We start from the raw sequence: 21,351 nt of genomic DNA on the forward strand, positions 1-21,351 counted from the left end.
CCACACAGGTAACTACAGGAACTAACACATTAATACCAGTCACCTTTGTCCAAAATTACTTCATTAATATAATTACAAAACTACAATGGCGCAACCATTTCTCTTGTATATGTGGTACAATTTTATATAGTGGGCTAATAAGTATATGCTCAGACTACTGCTCTCATAGGCGTCAATGTGAAACATAAAAGAATGATTTCATTCAACATGGCCTTCTATAACGTGTATGTTTATAATTAATGAGAATGTCACTATATTCTTGCTAGTGTTTTATAAAACTTAACTCATAAGTCTTTACAGCATCATTGTGAGGAAGGTCAAGTCCATTAATTTTGTTCTTCTATTCTGAGAAACTGTATCATAGGGAGAGAACAATGATATATTTTATACAACTTATTAAGACATAGGTGAAACAAGAATAGAAAGGTTAACTGACTCTTACTCCCTAGGCAATAGGAACCTTTATGTATGTAATGCCATTACAGAGGTTCTCATCGTCCATTCTCATTTATTTTCACAGAATCCCTCTATCCTTGTATTACCATTTCTAATTTTAATATTTAAATTTTCAAAAAAGTTACTAAGAACTTCCTAACAGCCATACAGCTTATCAGTGAAGGACCACAACACTGACCTCCCTTGTATTTCATTTCCTGATTCACTGTCCTCTCTTAACGTCCTGATTGTATTCTGCAGAGGCAGCAGAATTCATCATACTTTTATTGGTTACACATCTCTGTAAAAGATAAACAATGTGAGTGTAAGCAGAATTGTTTCATTATTTTAAAATTACATTTTGACACACTGATGGATTATTGATTAATTTTCTGGTATTGCCACCAATGTTCTTTTCATTTATACAAATTAATAGCAAACTCCTTGAAGTCGAGAGTTATATCCATGATTTAGTGCTGGGTGCAGTGGCTCATACCTGTAATCCCAGCACTTTGGGAGGCCAAGGCAGGCGGATCGCTTGAGGCCAGGAGTTCAAGATCAGTTTGGGCAATATGGTGAAACCCTGTCTCTACTAAAAATACAAAAATTAGCCGGGCGTGATGGCACACACCTGTCATCATAGCTACTCAGGAGGCTGAGGCATGAGAATCGCTTGACCCTGGGAGGTGGGGGCTGCAGTGAGCTGAGATTGCACCACTGCACTCCAAAAGTTGTATCTATGATTTCCTGTGGTTAGAAAAATTTAAGATCGCAAATTGGATTTGGCAAACTAAATTAAAGTTATATTTAGTTATCATATCACTGGAGCACTGTATTGAGAATATTGTAAGCAGTTAAATATGGCTTGGTAACAAAGAAATTCATAATACATTCAGACATCAGGAGAAAAAATATGATCTGGAGAGTTCAGGTGTTGACCTGAGGCATTTATAGTCACAGTCTTCACTAATCATCTAAAAAGGTGTGTAGAACATAGGAAATTATGTAGTCACATAGGCAGATGATATTGACATGGCTATTTTAGGGAGAAAAGCAATGTATACATGGTTATTTGCGTTTCAGTTAATTGCCAAGTAACAGCTCTAAATTAAAGATTGAGGCATTTTTAAGCAATTCTTTGATTTTCTTTATAATGTGCTATCTGAACTGCATCTAACCTAACCTTCCAAGAACCCTGGACAATGTGTTCTACATCTGCCAGATGGCAGTGCACTTGGCTCAGGAAAGTATCTGGAGAGGGAGACAGCACTGGATGTTGAATATCTCTTGATGCTGTATTATGACTGGAATGCTGGGGATGCTCCTAGGAGGAGCGACAGCAAATCTGCGCTAGAGCTCTTCTTTTCCAAACTAGCAGGAGAAAATTAATGTTGTCTGTGACTCCATGAGAAGTAGGGATGTTGCCTCAACACAGGGTGCACAGATCACAGCCTCTCAGCTGGTCTCTTCCCTTCTGAGAATCAAAGAGACTAATTTTAGAGTCTGTGACTCTGGATTCTCTTTCAAATCCTGATTTATTGTATGAAATGACCAAAGATAACACATTTCTCTCTAACACTCTCATTATAGTATCATTTGTAAGTTACTTTTTTCTTTCTTTTTGTTTTATCTGATCTTTTATTTTATTTTATTTTTTCTTGAGACAGAGTCTCACTCAGTCACTCAGGCTGGAGTGCAGTGGTGCAATAAAAGCTCACTGCAGCCTCCACCTCCTGGGCTCAAGCAATCCTCCCACTTCAGCTTCCTAAGTAGCTAGGACCAAAGGCATGCGTCACCATGCCTGGCTAATTTTTTAAGTTTTTATGACATATTCTCTATTTTTGCAGAAACGGTCTCACTATGTTGCCCAGGCTAGTCTTGAACTTCTGGTCTCAAGTGATCATCCTGCCTCAGCTACCCAAAGGGCTGGGATTACAGGTGTGAGCCACCTACCCTGTCACATTTATAAGTTGCATTCCCGTGTTATGAATGACAGAAATGATTTTACCTCACATGTAATTCTTTTTGTAGCTTCGTATAAAGGGATATTTGTTATTTGTTTCACATGCTTTGGAAGATAGCATGTTTATATTATTTAATAGTTACTTCTCAAATGAAAAATGTAAAAATTATATTAGTCAAATACAATGATTTACACCAATTAAAGTAACATTTTATTAAAAAATAAACACCATAAGACATTTACTTTTGATTATTAAAGAAATATTAGAACAGACCTGTAAATTAAATAAAATAAATTAAATTATTATTTCAACACTTCTGAAAATAATGATTTTAAAAATTTTGACGGATACCTTTATAATCTTTGTACATGCATAATAATATACCTTTATCTCATGATATTCATATTTTTGGCAGAGACTTTTAAGAAAAAAACGCACATCCAGTCTCAATACAAAATATTAAGTGTGCTTGGAACTATAACTAAAATAATATTTGTTCATGTGTTTATCTTAGAAACAATCTAAACACATCATGAAAGAACTCAGATTAAAGTTTTAAATTTTATCTTGAGATAAAGAGAAGTAATATAAGATCATTTTAAAACCACTTAAACCCTTATGTTGAAACCAAAGCTATTGAAAATTAACATGAAATTACCAGTTTATTCGGTCAAAAGATAAAAAAATTGTCAATAGCATATCTTGTAAACATTAGATTATTTCTCGGGTTAAAGTAGTTATATAAGTGATAGATAAGAAGTCGGTTTGAAATAATCATTGTAAATCATATATTTGATTTAAAAACATTATCCCCAAAATATGCAAAAAATTTCTTAAAATTCAACAATAACAAATATCCTAATTAATAAATAGGCAAAAAGATTTGAGAAGACATCTCACCAAAAAACTATAAAGATGATAGCAAATAGGCATATATGAGAAGACACTCAGCATTCACTCATCATTAGAGAAATGAAAATTAAAACAGCAATGAGATATCACTACATATTTATTGGAATGGTTCAAATGTAAAAGTCTAACGATAACCACTAGGGGCAACTCTGCAAAACATTGGAAACCCTCATTTATTGACAGTGAGACTGTAAATTGGTCCAACCACTGGAAGACATTTCGACAGTTTCTTATAAAACTGAGCATAGTCCAGTATTTGAATTTCTAGTTATTTACCCAATTGATTTAAAAAAACTATGCCAATATAAACTTCTAGGCATGAATGTTTGTAACAGTTTTACTGATAATTATTTAATTTATTCATAATTTCCCCAAATTGTCAGCAACAAATACATCCACCAATAGAAGAATGGATAAACTAACTGAGAAGAATAATGATTTCTTGGGTTATCTGGAATCCACCCATTTCTTAATGAAAATTATCATTTTATTTATAATCCCCAATCTTAAATACAGCATGTGGTGAGAATGGGTATTTAAAAAATATTTTTAATACCAAGCGATTCGAATGTTATGCCACTAATGACACATTAATGTCTTAACTCATTGATCTAGCTCACATTTGTTACTCCCTTTTTACATGTGAAAACTCCATTTAGTGACTTCATCCAGATCAACTGTAAGAAACTAATGTCCAGAATGAGGCAAGGTTAGCGCTAGATCCTTCTCAATAATTTCTAAATCATTCTATGTCTGCCGCCCAATGCCACTGTCTTTGTTTTTGTTTCCACATTGCATTTGGACTACTACTGCTACTAATAACTAGTCTTATTTGACCTCAGGTTACTTCTCAACCAATCTCTTTTCCACATGGTTCTAGATTTTTTCCCCCTAACTTTCAATGCTGTGCTGCAAAACCTTCAATTAGTCTAATCTCCTTTTGGGGTACTCAAAGTTATTTAGAATCTGACCCACCTTCATGTAATGCCTTTCACCACTTTTATACCCTTCTCCTGTCTCTGAATCCAGTGTTCTACTGATATATCATTGCTTTCCAATTTACCTATTTTAGAACACTTTTCTAAAAATCCTTTATGAATATTACTGCTATTGATTGCTTCTCATTCTTCAAAGTTGAGTTGAAAAATCATCTCCTGCTTTAAGCTATCCATGAGCACCTCATTGGAATTGTTTGCTCACCCTCCCTCCTAGAGTAAAATTAAAAAAAAAAAACATTTATACCTTTAATGACCTTTATTACTTGCATTAATAATCAGAGGCGAGACTGCAGCAACACCAGTGGTGCCTCTGCAATCACTCCTGGATTTTGTCTTGATAAAGGAAATGACAAGGATGAGATGAGTGTTGGGAGTGTCTTTTTGACATGTGCCCTTTTAGATGTTTAATAAATGCCTGAGGTGAAATTTGAATAAGCAATTTAGGATATGAATGGCAACCTCTTAGGAATGTCAGGCCTGGAGATGTAAATGGAGAAGTCATTAGCTGTGGATGACCGTGGTATTGTGTGAGGACACTGAGTGCGTGAACATGGAGGGCAGACTGGAGCTGAGGACTGTGTGGGGGAGATTTCAACATTTAGAGATTAGAAATGGGAGACACTTGTAACTAAAGTGGAGAATAAAGTTGGTGAGTAAAGAGGACAACCGAGAATGTTTTGAGAAGGAGGAAGTGATCAACAGCCTCAAAGGGTTCTGACACATCTGATAAGATGAGGATGAAGGCAAGATGGAAGTCACTGTGATTTCTAAAGCAAATTCAGAGGAGTGATGAGATAAACCTATCTGGCATCAAGTCGGTGGTGAAAAAAAAAACAGATAATGAGGTGGTGAAGTAAGACTTTATAGGCAACTCTTGTTGTTTCTATGCTGATAAAATACAGATGAATCTCTCTTCTTTTATATACAGAGAAGTTTTTTTCTGTTTGAATGGCAATATTTAAAAAATCCTCAAAATATATGTTTTTGACAAGTCTCCATAAAACATTGTTCAAACACTTTCCATATATATTAAGTATCACCTAACCCACGAATCCCCAAAACAAATGATGGCAACATAGGATAGTCTTATTAACTTTATCCAGCAGATTAGGGAAGGGAGGCACTGGGTGGCAGTTTTCCAAATGTCACAAATCTCATTGGTGGTCCTGAATGACTGGAGGGTGATGCAAACAACTCAGGAGGTGCAGAACTGCTGTGGCAGAAAGACAGATTGACATTTCAGGACATGTTTACTGGTTGAAATTAGTAAACAACTAGTGGTCCTATCTCTCATCTACAAAAGAGAGGTGGGAAAATAATCATTCCCTTTTCCAATAATGGATCACAGAATTCACCTTTCTACAAAAAATATTTAGCAGTTTTATTGAAATATAATAGACAGACAATAAATTGCACATATTTAAAGTGTGTGATGTGCTAAGTGTTAGCATGTGTATACCCTTGTGAAGCCACCATCAAAACCACATCACAAATTTCCTCATCCCCCTTCCAAATCCTTCCTTTTCTTCCCCACACTCCCACTGCTGGGGAGTCACTGACCTACTTTCTGTGAATATAAATAGTGCAGCATAATTGTGTTGATATATGCTTCACATATTAATAGTCATTCCTATTGTTGAGTAGTATTCCATTGTATGAATATACTACCAGTTGATGGGCACTTGAATTACATATGGTTTGGGGCTCAGAAATAGACTTGCTACATTGATTATTTTTCTTTATTTATCCAACCAATTGTTTAGAGAGAAATGTGAAAAATATCTGACTATATCTGTGAATTTGTCTATTTTTCCATAGTCTCTCAGTTTTTGTTTCATGTTTTGAAGCTCTCATATTAACTATGTATTTAGGATCATTATGTCTTATTTATAAATTTATCATTTTATTATTATACTATGACCCCCTTTGGAGCTGGTAACATTTATTACTCTGAAATGTACTTTGCTGATATTAACATAGTCAGTCTAGGTTTCTTTGGATTAGGGTGATATGTGGGGTTTTTTCCTTTTACTTTTAATCTATTTTAATCTAAAATGGCTCTCCTGTAGAAATCACACAGCTACGTCTTAGCTTTTGATTCAAACTACAACTTCTGCCTTATAATTGGTATTTGGAACATTTAAATGTAATGTGATTATTGATAAGATCTTGCTATTTGTTTTCTCTTTCTCCATTTTGTTCTTTGTTTATATCTTCCTCTTGATCTACCTTCTTTTGAGTTAATTGAATGTTTCTGATTTCTTTTTTGATTTGATTTCATTGACTTATTAACTATATGTTAAGTCTATTACCTATATAACTGCATAACTTATTGTTTTGTTTTGATTGTAAGTTTAGAGTTTATAATATATATCTTTAATTTATCACCATCTACCTTTAAGTGATAGCATACTATTTCACATATTATATAAGAACCTTATAATAACATATACTTCCATTTCTTTCCTTTTGAACTTTATGGCATTATTTTTCATTTTCTGAAGTTCTGCATGATTTTACACTACCACCAGCAATACACAAGTAATCAATTTTCTTTGCATCCTGATATGGTTTGGCTCTGTCCCTACCCAAATCTCATCTTGGATTGAGGCTCCCATAATCCCCACATGTCATGGGAAGGACCCAGTGGGAGGTAATTGACTCATGGGGGTGGGTTTTTCCCTATGCTGTTCTCATGATAGTGAATAAGTCTCACAAGATCTGATGGTTTTGTAAAGGGCAGTTCCTCTGCACATGCTCCCGTGCCTGCCGCCATGTAAGATGAGATATTACTCCTCCTTTGCCTTCCACCATGATTGTGAAGCCTCTCCAGCCATGTGGAACTGTGAGTCCATTAAACTTCTTTTTCTTTATAATTACCCAGTCTCCGGTATTTCTTTATTAGGTATAAAAATGGGGTAATACACATCTTCACAAGTGTTTTGTGTTGTCCCCATTTAAATTTTAGTTATAATTTGAGGCAATATCTAATTTTTTTATTTAAGGAAACTCAGTATGAGAAGAAAAGTTTATTGTATTTACCGTTATCTTTATTCTTTCCATTATTCTTTCCCCACTCCCAGTGTTTCAAAATTTCTTTTAATCATTCATTTTCTCTTTGAAGAACGTTAGCAGTTCTTATAGGATAGGTATTCTGATGACGAATTCTGTTAATTTTACTTCATCTCAGAATGATTGATTTCCCCATCATTCCTGAAGGATATTTTCACTGGGTATGAATTATGGGTTTAGAGTTCTTTTCTTTCAGTATTGGAATCTCACTGTGGTAGTTTTTTCTGGCCTCTCTGTTTTTGGATGAGAAACATGCTCTCACTTGAATTGTTCCCTTTAGAGGTAAGGTGTTATTTCTTTCTTACTACTTTTTTTTTTTTTTTCTTTTTTTGAGATGGAGTCTCACTCTGTAGCACAAGCTGGAGTGCAGTGGTGCAATCTCGGCTCACTGCAATCTCCACCTCCTGGGCTCAAGCGATTCTCCTGCCTCAGCCTCCCAAGTTGCTGAGAGTACAGGCACGCACCACCATGCCTGGCTAATTTTTTGTATTTTAGTAGAGACGGGGTTTCACCATGTTACCCAGGGTGATCTCAAACTCCTAAGCTCAGGAAATCCACCTGCCTTGGCCTCCCAAATTGCTGGGATTACAGGCTTGTGCCACCGCGCCTGGCCCTTTCTTACTACTTTTAAGGGTTTCTTGTATCTGGTATTCAGAAGTTTGTCTATGATATGTCTTGGTATGTGTTTCTTTGTGTTTATCTTGTATGGAGTTTGCTTAGCCTCTTGAATTTGCAGGTAAGTGGTTTTCACCAACCTGAAAAATTTTTATCCGTTATTTCTTTGAACACTTGCCCTGACCAAGTCACTTTGGGGACTCTGATGATACAAATATTAGATATTTTGTTATATTTCAACAGGTCCAGAAAGCTCTGCTCATTTCTTTTTCCTGCCTATTTTATTTCTCTTATTCAAATTGGTTATTTCTATAGTTCTTTCTTTAGATTTTGTGGTACTTTTTTCTATCCTTTTCATTCTGCTGTTGAGTCCATCTATTGAGGCATATTTGAATATTTTTGATTATAGTACATTTCAGTTACAAAAATTCCATTTTCTTATTTTTTTACTCCATTTCTTTACTGTAAATTTCTGTTTCTTCATTCTGATTTTTTATTTTTTAATTTGTTTCAAGCTTTTTAGTAATTCCTTGTTGAAGCATTTATATGATGGCTGAGTTAAAATCATTGTCTGATCCTCATCTGTATCATCTTGGTGTTGGCATCTGTTGAGTATCTTCTGTTATTCAAACTGAGATATTTCTGGTTTGTGGTATGACAAGTGGTTTTTAATGGGGATCTGGTCATTGGAATATTATGTTATGGCATTCTGGGTCTCACTTAAACCTGCTTCGTTGGCTTTGTCTGACACTGCCCTGGATGGAAGGTGGGCACTGCCTCATGACTGCCAGGTTGGATAGTAGTTCAAGTTCCCACTAGATTCTGTTGACATCCATGTGTCAACCTTTTTACTGCTGGTTGGGGGTGTGAGCTCTGGGTTTCCTGCAGGCTTTCACCAATGCTACCCTTTGGTAGGAGTGCTCCTTGTTATTTATCTCCATGTGGCATCCACCAACAGCAAAAGGGCAAGGTGGTCTCAATACCTCTCTGCAGTGGTGAAAATCCTGACTCTACTTGGCCTCCTCTGACACCGCCCCTTGGGGAGGGGAGAGGCTTCTTATGGCAACAGGTGGAGATGAAAGTTCACACTACTTGATATGGTTTGGCTCTGTGTCCCCACCCAAATATCATGTTGAACCGTGATCCCGAGTTTTGGAGGTAGGGCCTGGTGGGAGGTTATTGGATCATGGGGGCTGTTTCTAGTGGTTTAGCACCATCCCCCTAGGGCTCTTTTGTGATGGAATTTTCATGAGATCTGCTTGTTTAAACACATTTATGTCTAATGTTCCATTATTGGAACACTGAGCATATTGGAGTTATTTATATCCTACTGCTCAAGGCCATTGCCAAGGTCTGATTTTTTTCAAACTCAAAAAATTGCAACCTCAGGCATAAATGGGTTAAAAGTGTGTAGCATCTTTCCCCTCTTTCCTGCTCCACCGTGGTAAGATGTGGTTGCTTCGCCTTTGTCTTCTGCCATGATTGTAAGTTCTCTGAGGCCTCTCAGCCATGCTTCCTGTACAGCCTGTGGAACTGTCAGTCAATTAAACCTATTTTCTTCATAAACTACCCAGTCTTGGGTAGTTATTTATAGCAGTGTGAGAATGGACTAATACACTAGCCACGTGATCTCCACTAACACCATGGGGCTGGGGCCTGTGGTACCCAGGAGTGATGAAAGTTCCGGCTCCTTCCTAGGCCCTCCTTGAGACCACCTTAGCAGGGGAGTTGGGACACTTATATTTTTTAAAAAGTTAACTTAATTGCTACTATTTCTAAATTAGATTATATTGAAATGCATAGACAATAAATACTAAACATCTCTTTCCTTACAGCAATCAACCATGGCCTGTGTTTGTACAGCTCATACAATAAAAATGACCTTTACATGCTTAAAGGTATTTTTTAAGAATATGCAACAGAGGCCTTTGTTGCCTGCAAAGCCTACTATATTTACCGTTTATTCTCTTATCATTAACAAGGAAATGTTTGCCCTGTTGCCTTGGAGGAGAAGAAAACAAATATGCAAAGAAACAAGAACAAAACATCGAAACATACCTACATGCAAATATCATGAAAATATCATGATGCTTCATTTCTAGTCTTAATTATAGCACTATAGTGTGTGAGAAAAGTAAATAAAGGCCACAATGCAAGACTCTTAAGTTCTCTTGTTTGTTGATTCTAATAGTCAAAGGCAAGTGGGCACAAATAATGCATTAAAAGTTCAAGTCTGTTGACCTGGAAGCAGAATAAATAGGAGTAAGTCCAATTTTTCTTTCTACCTGCTCCTTCCATGAACTCAGCCATTGACACTCACCCCACTTCCCAGCCCTCCTTCCGATTCTCCTGTGATATATTAGGATCTCCAGATCCCTGTCTCCATGTCCACTTTAAGAGAACTCAAACTAAGACCCCCATATTCCTTTATTCAGACCTGGCAAGTAAAGAACAACTAAAGTCAGAGGTTTGCAGCCTCAGATAGCAGTTGGTATTAAATGTTATTAATTCAATGTCTGGAAAATAGCAATTGTTGATGCAGGTGCTTTAACAACCTAATCACTGAGATGTCCATTACATCTTGTTATATGAAGACAGGTTAGCACATATTTATATGTTATTACCAGAAAATTTGATTTGTCTATAGTTATAAAGTCTCTTTGCACATTAAAATTGATTTTCTGTCTAGTTCTGTCTCATGGAAAGGGAACAGGACTATGCTTAATAAATAAGCATTTAAAAATAGTTCTAAAGGACTTATAATCTTGAGCCTATATTTTTTATTGTTGAAGACCTATTTATGAGGAAGTTTCTCATAAATTAAAAAAAGAGAAACACTTAGCAAAAGTTACAAGTTATGCTCCTGAAACTCCTTGGTGAAAAATAACTCAATGATAATTATTTGGACCTAATTTGCTTGGTTCATAAAAAGGAACTAAGGAATTTCTCTAAATCATTATAAATCATATGACATTTCCAGCTCCTTAAATATATTAAAATTAAGATGGTATGATTCTAACAGGTTCATGGTAAAACAGAAAATTTTGAAAATCGAAGTTGCATTACTACACCAGTATAGGGAACCAACAGGAGGGTGTCAATAGATGGTTAGTAATGTACCGACTCATTTGCCACTGGTGCATCTCTGTATGTTCACTGGCTCGTTTACTCAAAGAGAGTAAGCATGCTTGATGTGATCCATTCTCTCTCTCTCTCTCTCTCCTTTTCCTGCCTCGAGTGTTATCTCTGCTCTGTTAGCATCAATGCTATGAGCAGCATGTCCCTTCAGTGAAAGTCCACAATTTTGGATTCATGTCAGGGACTCAGGGAGGGTTGTGGGCCTGATTCGTTTGAAGAAGCCCACTGAGGACACAATTCTCAGCAAGGTTCCAAAATCATCCCTAACAATAAAACTGACTCTTTTCTCTCAATCTAGAAGGTCTGCTGCAGACTAGATGTTATGTCCTTTCCAAATTCATATGTTGAAATTTCACCCTTATGGTGATGGTGTTAAGGCAGGGAGCTGGCGGGAGGAAATTAGGTCATGAAGGCAGAGCCATCATGAATAGGATTAGTGCTCTTATAAAACAAACTCCAGAGAGACCCCTTGCCCCTCCTACCATGTGAGGACACAGCTAGAAGATGGCTGTCAGTGCCCCAGGAAGCTGCCCTCACCAGACACTGAATTGGCTGGCACTTCAACCTTGGACTTCCCAGCCTCTGGAACTGTGAGAAATACATTTTTGTTGTTTACAAGACATGCAGTCTAGGATATTTTTGTTATAGCAGCCCAAAGAAAGACATGGTACCAGTACCTAATTTTCCACTGACTTCTGAATTTGCTATTGAAGAGGACAGGAGAATATTATTTATTTGCTTACTGAAATCACAAGAGGATATAAATAGATTGTAAGAATTCACATAGACATAAGAAACTATGCATAGTGGTCACCAATTTTACAGGGGAAAACAAATAATTATATTTTAAAATTTTTCTTGTATTTTTTTCTTCTCTATAATTTCTTCCTTTGTCCTTCTCAATGCTATTTGTTATTCTTCCTCAAATGTACTTGCTGATAAACTCCCCTAGGTCTACTATAGGGCAACACATGTTCTTATGATTTTGTATTGTTTAGGGAGAGGAGGTTTGTAGAGGTGGGGATGCAGTCAGAAACCAGCATTTATTGAAGGCAAATGATGCACTCTACATTTTGGAAGACAAGATGATGCAAAGAATCTTGAGTGGATGTCAGAACTGAAAAGACCCGGGCCTAAAATCGACCTCCAAAATATGCTAGTGGTATTACCTCAGATTGCTCAAGTTTTCCCATCCCTTTCCAGTGATTCTGAGCTAGCATCTCAATATACCAAACTGATTAAATGCTTAGCCTTTAAAGTCAAAAAGACCTGGGTTTGAAATTAGCAATGCTAATTATGAGCTGAGTCATTTAGGCAAAAATTAAAAGTAATTAACCTCTCTGTGTCTTAGTTTGTTTTCTGTTGTATAATAGATCTTTTACGGGGCCTGGCACATATAAAGCATTCAAAATATTTTAAGTGATAGAATGATGATTTTTAATTCACATCATTAGGTTTCTCTTAAGTCTGACTCCAATATTTAAAAAATTCAAATAATTTTATAGACTAAAATTTAGAGAAGTCATGGGAAAGCAAGAAAAGGCAATATATATATATAATATAAAATTATAATTGGGAAAATGACATTTGCAAAGCTAATTTCCATCAAAACTAATTTTACTGCAGTTTAGAAAACCAAAAGTAAATTTAAATTAAGTATACGCAAAAAATTGGCTTGAACTCTATATGAAATATAATAAAAAGTTACTGCTATAATTAGAATAATGTTTTATCTTTGTTTTCCATTGATTTGGTATTTCATCTTTCTCAGATAACTTATAATTTTGCTAAAGTGTTAAGAAGTTATAAAAATAAAGTGTAAGAAGAAGTTTCCATGTTGACATAAGTGCCCATGAAGAAGTAACTTATCATAACTTACAAAGAAATAGGAGTGCTGCTTTGCAAATACATTGACACTTTTTTTTGCATTCAAATATCCTCTTTTTCAGTGATTATTTTCTACTGCTTAGGTAAGTTTGTTTTTCACTCTGATAATATGTAAGGGTTATTTCTTTCTTTTCTTTTCTTTTTTCTTTTCTTTTCTTTTTTTTTTTTTTGATATGGAGTCTTGCTCTCTTGCCTAGGCTGGAGTGGAGTGGCATGATCACAGCTCACTGGAAACCTCAACCTCCCTGGCTCAGGTGATCCCCCAACCCCAGACTCCCGAGTAGCTGGGACTATAGTCATATGACACCATGCCCAGCTAATTTTTGTGCTTTTTTGTTGAGATGGTGTATTAGACTGCTATAAAGAACTACGTGAGACTGGGTAATTTATAAAGAAAAGAGGTAAAATGGCCATACTGTGCAAGGTAATTTATAGATTCAGTGCCATCCCCATCAATCTACCAATGACTTTCTTCACAGAATTGGAAAAATCTACTTTAAAGTTCATATGGAACCAAAACAGGGCCTGCATTGCCAAGACAATCCTAAGCCAAAAGAAGAAAGCTGGAAGCATCACACTACCTGACTTCAAACTATACTACAAGGCTACAGTAACCAAAACAGCATGGTACTGGTACCAAAGCAGAGATATAGACCAATGGAACAGAACAGAGCCCTCAGAAGTAATACCACACATCTACAACCATCTGATCTTTGACAAACCTGAAAAAAAACAAGAAATGGAGAAAGGATTCCCTATTTAATAAATGGTGCTGGGAAAACTGACTAGCCTTATATAGAAAGCTGAAACTGGATCCCTTCCTTACACCTTATACAAAAATTAATTCAAGATGGATTAAAGACTTAAATGTTAGACCTAAAACCATAAAAACTCTAGAAGAAAACCTAGGCAATACCATTCAGGACATAGGCATGGGCAAAGACTTCATGTCTAAAACATCAAAAGCAATGGCAACAAAAGCCAGAATTGATAAGTGGGATCTAACTAAACTAAAGAGCTTTTCCACAGCAAAAGAAACTACCATCAGAGTGAACATGCAACCTACAGAATGGGAGAAAATTTTTGCAATCTACTCATCTGACAAAGGGCTAATATCTAGAATCTACAAAGAAATCAAATGAATTTACAAGAAAAAAGCAAACAACCCCATCACAAAGTGGGCAAAGGATATGAACAGGCACTTCGCCAAAGAAGACATCTATGCAGCCAACAGACACATGAAAAAATGCTCATCATCACTGGTCATCAGAGAAATGCAAATCAAAACCACAATGAGATACCATCTCACACCAGTTAGAATGGCGATCATTGAAAAGTCAGGAAACAACAGGTGCTGGAGAGGATGTGGAGAAATAGGAACACTTTTACACTGTTGGTGGGACTGTAAACTAGTTCAACCATTGTGAAAGATAGTGTGGCGATTTCTCAAGGATCTAGAACTAGAAATACCACTGGACTCAGCCATCCCATTACTGGGTATATACCCAAAGGATTATAAATCATGCTGCTATAAAGACACATGCACACGTATGTTTATTGCAGCACTATTCACAATAGCAAAGACTTGGAACCAGCCCAAAAGTCCATCAATGATAGACTGGATAAAGAAAATGTGGCTCATATATACCACGGAATACTATGCAGCCATAAAAAAGGATGAGTTCATGTCCTTTGTAGGGACATGGATGAAGCTGGAAACCATTATTCTCAGCAAACTATTGCAAGGACAAAAGACCGAACACCACATGTTCTCACTTATAGGTGGGAATTGAACAATGAGAACACTTGGACACAGGAAGGGGAACATCACACACCAGGGCATGTCATGGGGTGGGGGGAGGGGGGAGGGATAGCATTAGGAGATATACCTAATGCAAATGACGAGTTAATGGGTGCAGCACACCAACATGGCACATGTATACCCATGTAACAAACCTGCACGTTATGCACATGTACCCTAGAACTTAAAGCATAATTAAAAAAAAAAGAAGAAGAAAGAAAAAAAGAAAAGAGGTTAAATTGATTCACGGTTCTACAGTCTCATGCCAGGGGAGGCCTCAGAAAATTTATAATCGTGGCAGAAGGCAAAGGAGAAGCAAGGCGCATCTTACATGGCAGCAGGAGGGGAGGAGAGGGAGTGCTACACTTTTAAACCATCAGATCTCATGAGAACTCACTATCATGAGAACAGCATGGGGAAAACTACCCCGTAATCCAATCACCTCCTACCACGTCCCTCCCTCAACACATGAGGATTACAATTGGTGATGAGATTTGGATGGGAACACTGAGCCAAACCGTATCAGACTGGTTTTGTCATTCTGAACAGGCTGCTCATGAACTCCTATGTTCAAGCTATCCTCCAGCCTCAGCCTCCCAAAGTGCTGGGATTATAGGCATGAGCCACTGTGCCCAGCCAAGGGTATTTCCTATGAGGATAATTTTGTTTGAAAGGGATATTTAGTAGAAAACTTAAATGAAGAAGACCGGGCGCAGTGCCTCATGCCTGTAATCCAAGCACTTTGGGAGGCTGAGGTGGGCAGATCATTTGAGGACAAGAGTTCAAGACCAACCTGGCCAACATGGGGAAATCCTGTCTCTACTAAAAATACAAAAATTAGCCGAGTATGGTGGTGGTTGCCTGTAATCCAAGCTACTGGGGAGCATGGGACAGGAGAATCGCATGAACCTGGGAGGTGGAGGTTGCCGTGAGCCGAGATTGTGCCACTGCACTCTAGCCTGGGCGATAGAAGAAGCCTTCATCTGAAAAAAAAAAAAAAAAAAAAGAAAAAAGAAAACTTAAAGGAAGTAAGCACAAATCAAACCTACAAATCAATTGAAATCATGCAAAGAAAATACTATTATGCACAGTAATTGAACTAATAGGACTTCTGTTACTATTACTGTTCTCTTGGTTATTATTACTCTTGGTTATTATATCTCTTGGTTATTATTACTGTTCTCTTGGTAGTACATATGAACTGCAATAAAAATTAGTTTCTAAAATCCATTTAACCTTACATCAAGGAAGTTTATATGAAATTATGTATACTTCAAGGAAATCATTATTTTATAAACTGCAAAGTGAATATGTATATGGATATTTCAAAACTATGACTTGGTATATGAATCAAGTGTTAAGTATGTTATTTTAACTTATTAGTATTATTTATGTGATATATTATTATGATGGAAGCAATATGCTAAAAGTCTAGCTAATATTGAAAACACAAGCAAATAAATTATATTAATATGAACTACCTAAAGAACAGTTATTTAAGAGCAAAGATTTACTGATTTATTAACAAGTTTAAGATTTTTTACTATAAGTAGATTTTTATTTATAAGAAACTATAGAAAAGTATTAATAAATATTTTAATATGTTAATTAAACCTAGAATTATGTCTTACCATACACTAGAAATCAGCTTTGTCATTATTCTAAGGATTGTGCTTTAAAAACTAGTAAAACGTATGAATTTTATTAACTACTTTCATTCTGAAAGTTAAATGTATATTTGTGAATTATAACAAATATATTGTATATTTTTAGTTGTAGTAAAATATATATAACTACATTTACCATTTAATCATTTTTAAGTCTACAGTTTGTGGTGTTAAGTAGATTAATATTGCTACACACCCACTCTCCTAAACTTTTCATCTTGAAACTAAAACTCTACTCATGAAATGACAACTCCCCATTCCTTCCTCCCTCTCTGCAGCCCCTGGCAACCACCATTCTACTTTCTGTCTCCATAAATTTGACTGCTCTAGGCACCTCATAGAAGTGGAATCACAAAATATTTGTCTTTTTGTGATTGACTTATTTCATTTAACATAATGTCCTCAAGGTTCATTCACGTTGTAGCATCTATCAGATTTTCCATCTTTTTCAGACTCAAAAAATGCCCCACTTTATGGATTCTGACATTTTGCTTTTTCATTAATTTCATTTCATCCATAGATGGAGGCTTGTGATCATGGGTGTACTAACATTACTTTGAGCCCTGCTTTCAATTATTTTGGGTATATATCCGCAAATGAAAAAGCTGGATCACATCATAATTCTGTTTTCCATTTTGTGAGAAACAACCATATTGTTTTCCCTAGTGTACGCACCATTTTACATACACGTCAACAGTGCACACATGTTCTAATTTCTTCACATCTTTGTCAAAATGGGTTACTTTCTATTTTTTTAATAGTAGCCATCTTATAGATGGTATCTCACTGAGTTTTTAATTTGCATTTTTCTAATTAGGGGTGTTGAGCTTCTTTTCACATGCTTGTTGATCATTTGTACGTCTTCTTTGATGAAATATTTATTCCGCTTCTTTGCCAATTTTTGAATTGGGTTGTTTGGGGATTTTTGTGTCATTGAGTTGTAGGAGTTCTTTTATGTTTTAGATGTTTACCTTTTATCCACCGTGTGATGTACAAATATTTACTCTCATTCTGTTGGCTGCCTTATCATTCTGTTGATTGTATTCTTTGATTCACAGACATTTTTAAATTTTATATAAACCAATTTACCTATTTTTTTCTGTTGCTTGTGCTTTTGGTGTTGTATCCAATAAACCATTACCAAATCTAATGTATGAAACTTTTCACTTTTGTTGTCTTCTAATAGGTTTAGCCATTTATGACCAACACACAGCTATCACCATACTCGATGATAGGACACTGAAACCTTTTCCCGTAAGATCAGAAAGAACAAAACAAGGATGCCCACTTTTGCCACTTCTATCTAACACAGTACAGGAACCCAGAGAAGTTAGTCAAGAAAAGGAAACAAAAGGCATTCAAAGCAAAAAAGAGGGTGAAATTTTTTTTCTGTTTGCAGATGACATGATTGTATAAGTGGAAAATCCTAAATAATCTAATAAAACATTGTTTTAACTGAAAGGAATTAAGCAAAGTTTCAGGGTACAAAATCAACAAGCAAAAATCAGTTTTTTCAATACTACTCTAATTCATCAACAGATTCAATACAATCCATATCAAAATCCCAAAACAATCCATGTCAAAATTCAGAAGGTATTTTTTTTTGCAGATATAGAAAAACATCCTAAAATTCACATGAAATCTCAAGAGATTCTGAATAGCCAGAACAATCATGAAAATTCAAAGCAAATTTAGAGGCCTTATACTCTCTGATTTTAATATTTATTTCAAAGCTACCAGAATCAAAATATTTCTATAGTTTTATATTCTCTATTTCACTTGCTTCTCTCCTAATAATTATTATCCCCCTTCTTTTGCTAACTGTAGATTTAGTTTGTCTTCTTTTTCTTGTTCCCTCAGTAAGGTTTTTAATTTGAAATTTTAAAATTTATTTTTAGTGTTAGCTTTTGAAGCTGTATATTTTCCCTGGCGCTGCTTTCACAGTGGTCATATGTTTTAGAATGTTGTATTTTTCTCTCATCTGCCTCAAGGTATTTTCTAGTTTCCCATGTGATATCTTTTCTGCCCATTGGTTGATTAATAGTGTCTTATTTGATTTCCACAATTTAGTAAATTTTCCAGTTCCATCGGATACTTACTTCTAGTTTCATCCCCTTGCAAGTAGCAAAGAAACCTTGCATGATTTCATTTTTTTTAATTTATTAAGACTTGCTTTTTGGCCCAACATTTGATCTATCATAGAGAATGTTCTATATGTACTTGAGAAAAATGAGTATTCTTATACTGTTGTTTGAAATGTTTTGTGTATGTTTGTTAGGTCTAATTTATTTATACTGTTTTCAAACCTTCTGTTTCTTTATTGATCTGTCCTTTTCATTATTACATGTGAGATATTAAAATTTTCTACTATTTTATAGAGCTGTCTATTTTTTCTTTCTTTCTGTCAATGTTTCTTTCATATACTTAGGAGCTCTGATGTTGGGTGTATATGTAATTGTTATATTTTCTTAGTGGCTTAATTATTTTATCACTAAATAATGTTCTTTGTCTCCTCTAACAGTTTCTGGCTCAAAGTTTATTTTGCATGACATTAGTATAGCCACCCCTGCTCTCTTTTGATGGCTATTTGCATAGAATATCTTTTTTCATCCTTTTAACATATGAGTGTTCTCAGATCTAAAGTGAGTCAGTTGTAGACAGCATGTAGTTAGATCCTGTGTATATATCTATTCTGCAAATGTGCATCTTTTGACAGGGAATTTAATTCTTCTGTATTTTATGTAATTCCTTAAGGGAAAGAATTTACTCTTGTAATTCTGTTAATTGTTTTCAGTATTTCTTTGAGCTTTTTGTCCTTCATTTCTTTCCTTATTGACTTTCTTTGTGTTAACTTTTTTTAGTTAACTTTATGTAGTGATACATTGTGATTTGATTTCCTTCTCATTTCCTTTCTTGTATAGTCTTTAGTTATTGCTTTTTGTTACCATGGGGATTACAAAAAACATTCTAAAGTTACAGCATGCTGTTTTAATCTGATAAAAACTTAACTTTAATTGCATATAAAACTTTACTTCTTAACAACTTAGTTTCCTCTTTTTGTTGTTGATGTCAAAAATTACATTTTTATATGTTTTGTACCCATTAGCATCGATTTATGCTTTTGTCCTCTAAACCTTATGAAAGAATTAAAAGTGGAATTACAAACCAAAACTAAAATAATAAAATATTTTTGTCATGATAATTACCTTTACCTGAGAACTTCATTTTGTTTGTATTGCTTTAACTTACTCTCTGGCATTCTTTCATTTAAATTTGAAGGACTCCCTTTAGCATTTCTTATACAGTACATCTGGTAGTAATCAATTCCCTCAGCTTTTGTTTACCTGGAAATGTCTTAGTTTTCTCTCATTTTTGAAGATCAGTGTTGCCAGACATAGTGTTCTCAGAATTTTTTTCCCTTTGACTTTAAATATGTTTTACATTAGTTTCCATTGCCTTTTGGCCTATAAGGTTTCTCCTTAAAAAATCATGATAATCTTATAAGGCTACCATGCACAAGGTAAGCCATTTTTCTCTTGCTACTTTGAAGTTTCTCTGTCTTAACTTTTGGCATTTTCACTATAATGTATCTCAGTGAGGGTCTTTTGGGGTTTATTTTACTTGGACTTCCATAATGTACGTGTTGGTTGGCTTGATGGTGTCCCATAAGTACCCGTGGCATTTCTCAGTTCATTCTGTTCATTTCTGCTCCTTTGACTCTGTAATTTCAAATGACCTGTCTTTAAATTTGCTGATTATTTCATCTGTTTAATTCTGCTATTGAATGCCTCTAGTTAGTTTTGTAATTCTGTTATTATATTTTCTCAGTTCCAGAATTTCTGTTTGATTCATTCTTATAATTTCAATCTTTGTTGATATTATTTTGTTCATATATTGTCTTCCTGCTTTCATGTAATTCTCTTTCCCTTCTCTTTAGCTCATTGTGCATACTTAAGACAGTTATTTTAAAGTCATTGTCAAGGCCTATGTTTCTTTAGGGTTAATTTCTAGACACCAATGTTGTTCCTTTGAATGGCCATATTCACTGTTTCTTTACATGACTTTTAATCCTTTTTTGAAAACTGGGCATGTAAAACACCAAGAGAAAAACAGAACAAAGCAACAACAGCAAAGCCAACCACTTCTGCCATCCTTTGCAGACTGGCTCCATGCAAGGGAAAATACTCACTAATCAGCCCCATGTACACATGCATTGTTCTTTCAAGCCTTTTCTAGAAATGACTAGTCACTGGGTGACGAGTCACTTTTGTTCCAGTTCATCCATTTACACAATTGCTTTTAAATGTTTTAATTTCCTTAAGAGTCTCACCCTATTTCTTCTTGAAGCCATAAGCATTTTGTCATGTTCCTCTTCCTTGATCTGTTGCCTTTAGGTGCCTGCAGGTCTCCAGTTGCCTTTCAGCTTTCTTCACCATGGCAATCACCACTGTTTTCAGTGGCCTCCAACCTGATGTCCTAACAATGCCACCATTCCAATCAACTCTCCAAGTCAGGTGACACAGAGACCAGTATCCTGGCAGCCCCTAGACAAGCCCAAATGCTGCAAGTTCCACTTATTCCCTTCCAGATTGAGTAGGAATTGGACAACTTTCTCTTGACTGTGTCACGCTGCTCCAAGGAGTGAATGGAGCAAGGAGAAGCAAAAATCCTACAAGATATTCTACTATTGTTATTGTGGCTGTTTCTTCTGGCATTCACTTGGTTGATGCAACTTCTAAAGTGGTTTTTGAAACGTTAAAGTCATTTTGGTCCATATGTCACTTTTCATTGTCTTACCATGGGTGAGTGAAGGTCTACAGCTTCTTAATCTGCCGTCTTTCTAATATCACTCCAGAACAATC

The 21,351-nt window shown here is 35.6% G+C and overlaps 1 long non-coding RNA gene across 3 annotated transcripts in view; it reads right to left on the bottom strand.

The window, feature by feature from the left end:
* The window catches only part of LOC112134715 (uncharacterized), a 47,769-nt gene extending 26,810 nt beyond the window's left edge, over positions 1 to 20,959 (bottom strand). For 2 of the 3 annotated variants that reach the window (XR_008527913.2, XR_010141108.1), the window contains exons 1-2: positions 20,820 to 20,959; positions 635 to 736 (exon numbers count right to left, since the gene is read on the bottom strand). This is a non-coding gene — a long non-coding RNA (uncharacterized LOC112134715). Of the gene's footprint in view, positions 1 to 284; positions 354 to 634; positions 737 to 20,819 lie in introns of all 3 variants that reach the window. The other variant, XR_008527914.2, reaches the window with a different exon arrangement.
* Positions 20,960 to 21,351: the final 392 nt, after the last annotated feature.

The sequence above is a fragment of the Pongo abelii genome, chromosome 7 (assembly GCF_028885655.2).
Source record: "Pongo abelii isolate AG06213 chromosome 7, NHGRI_mPonAbe1-v2.0_pri, whole genome shotgun sequence".
In the NCBI taxonomy this organism is placed as follows: Eukaryota; Metazoa; Chordata; class Mammalia; order Primates; family Hominidae; genus Pongo; species Pongo abelii.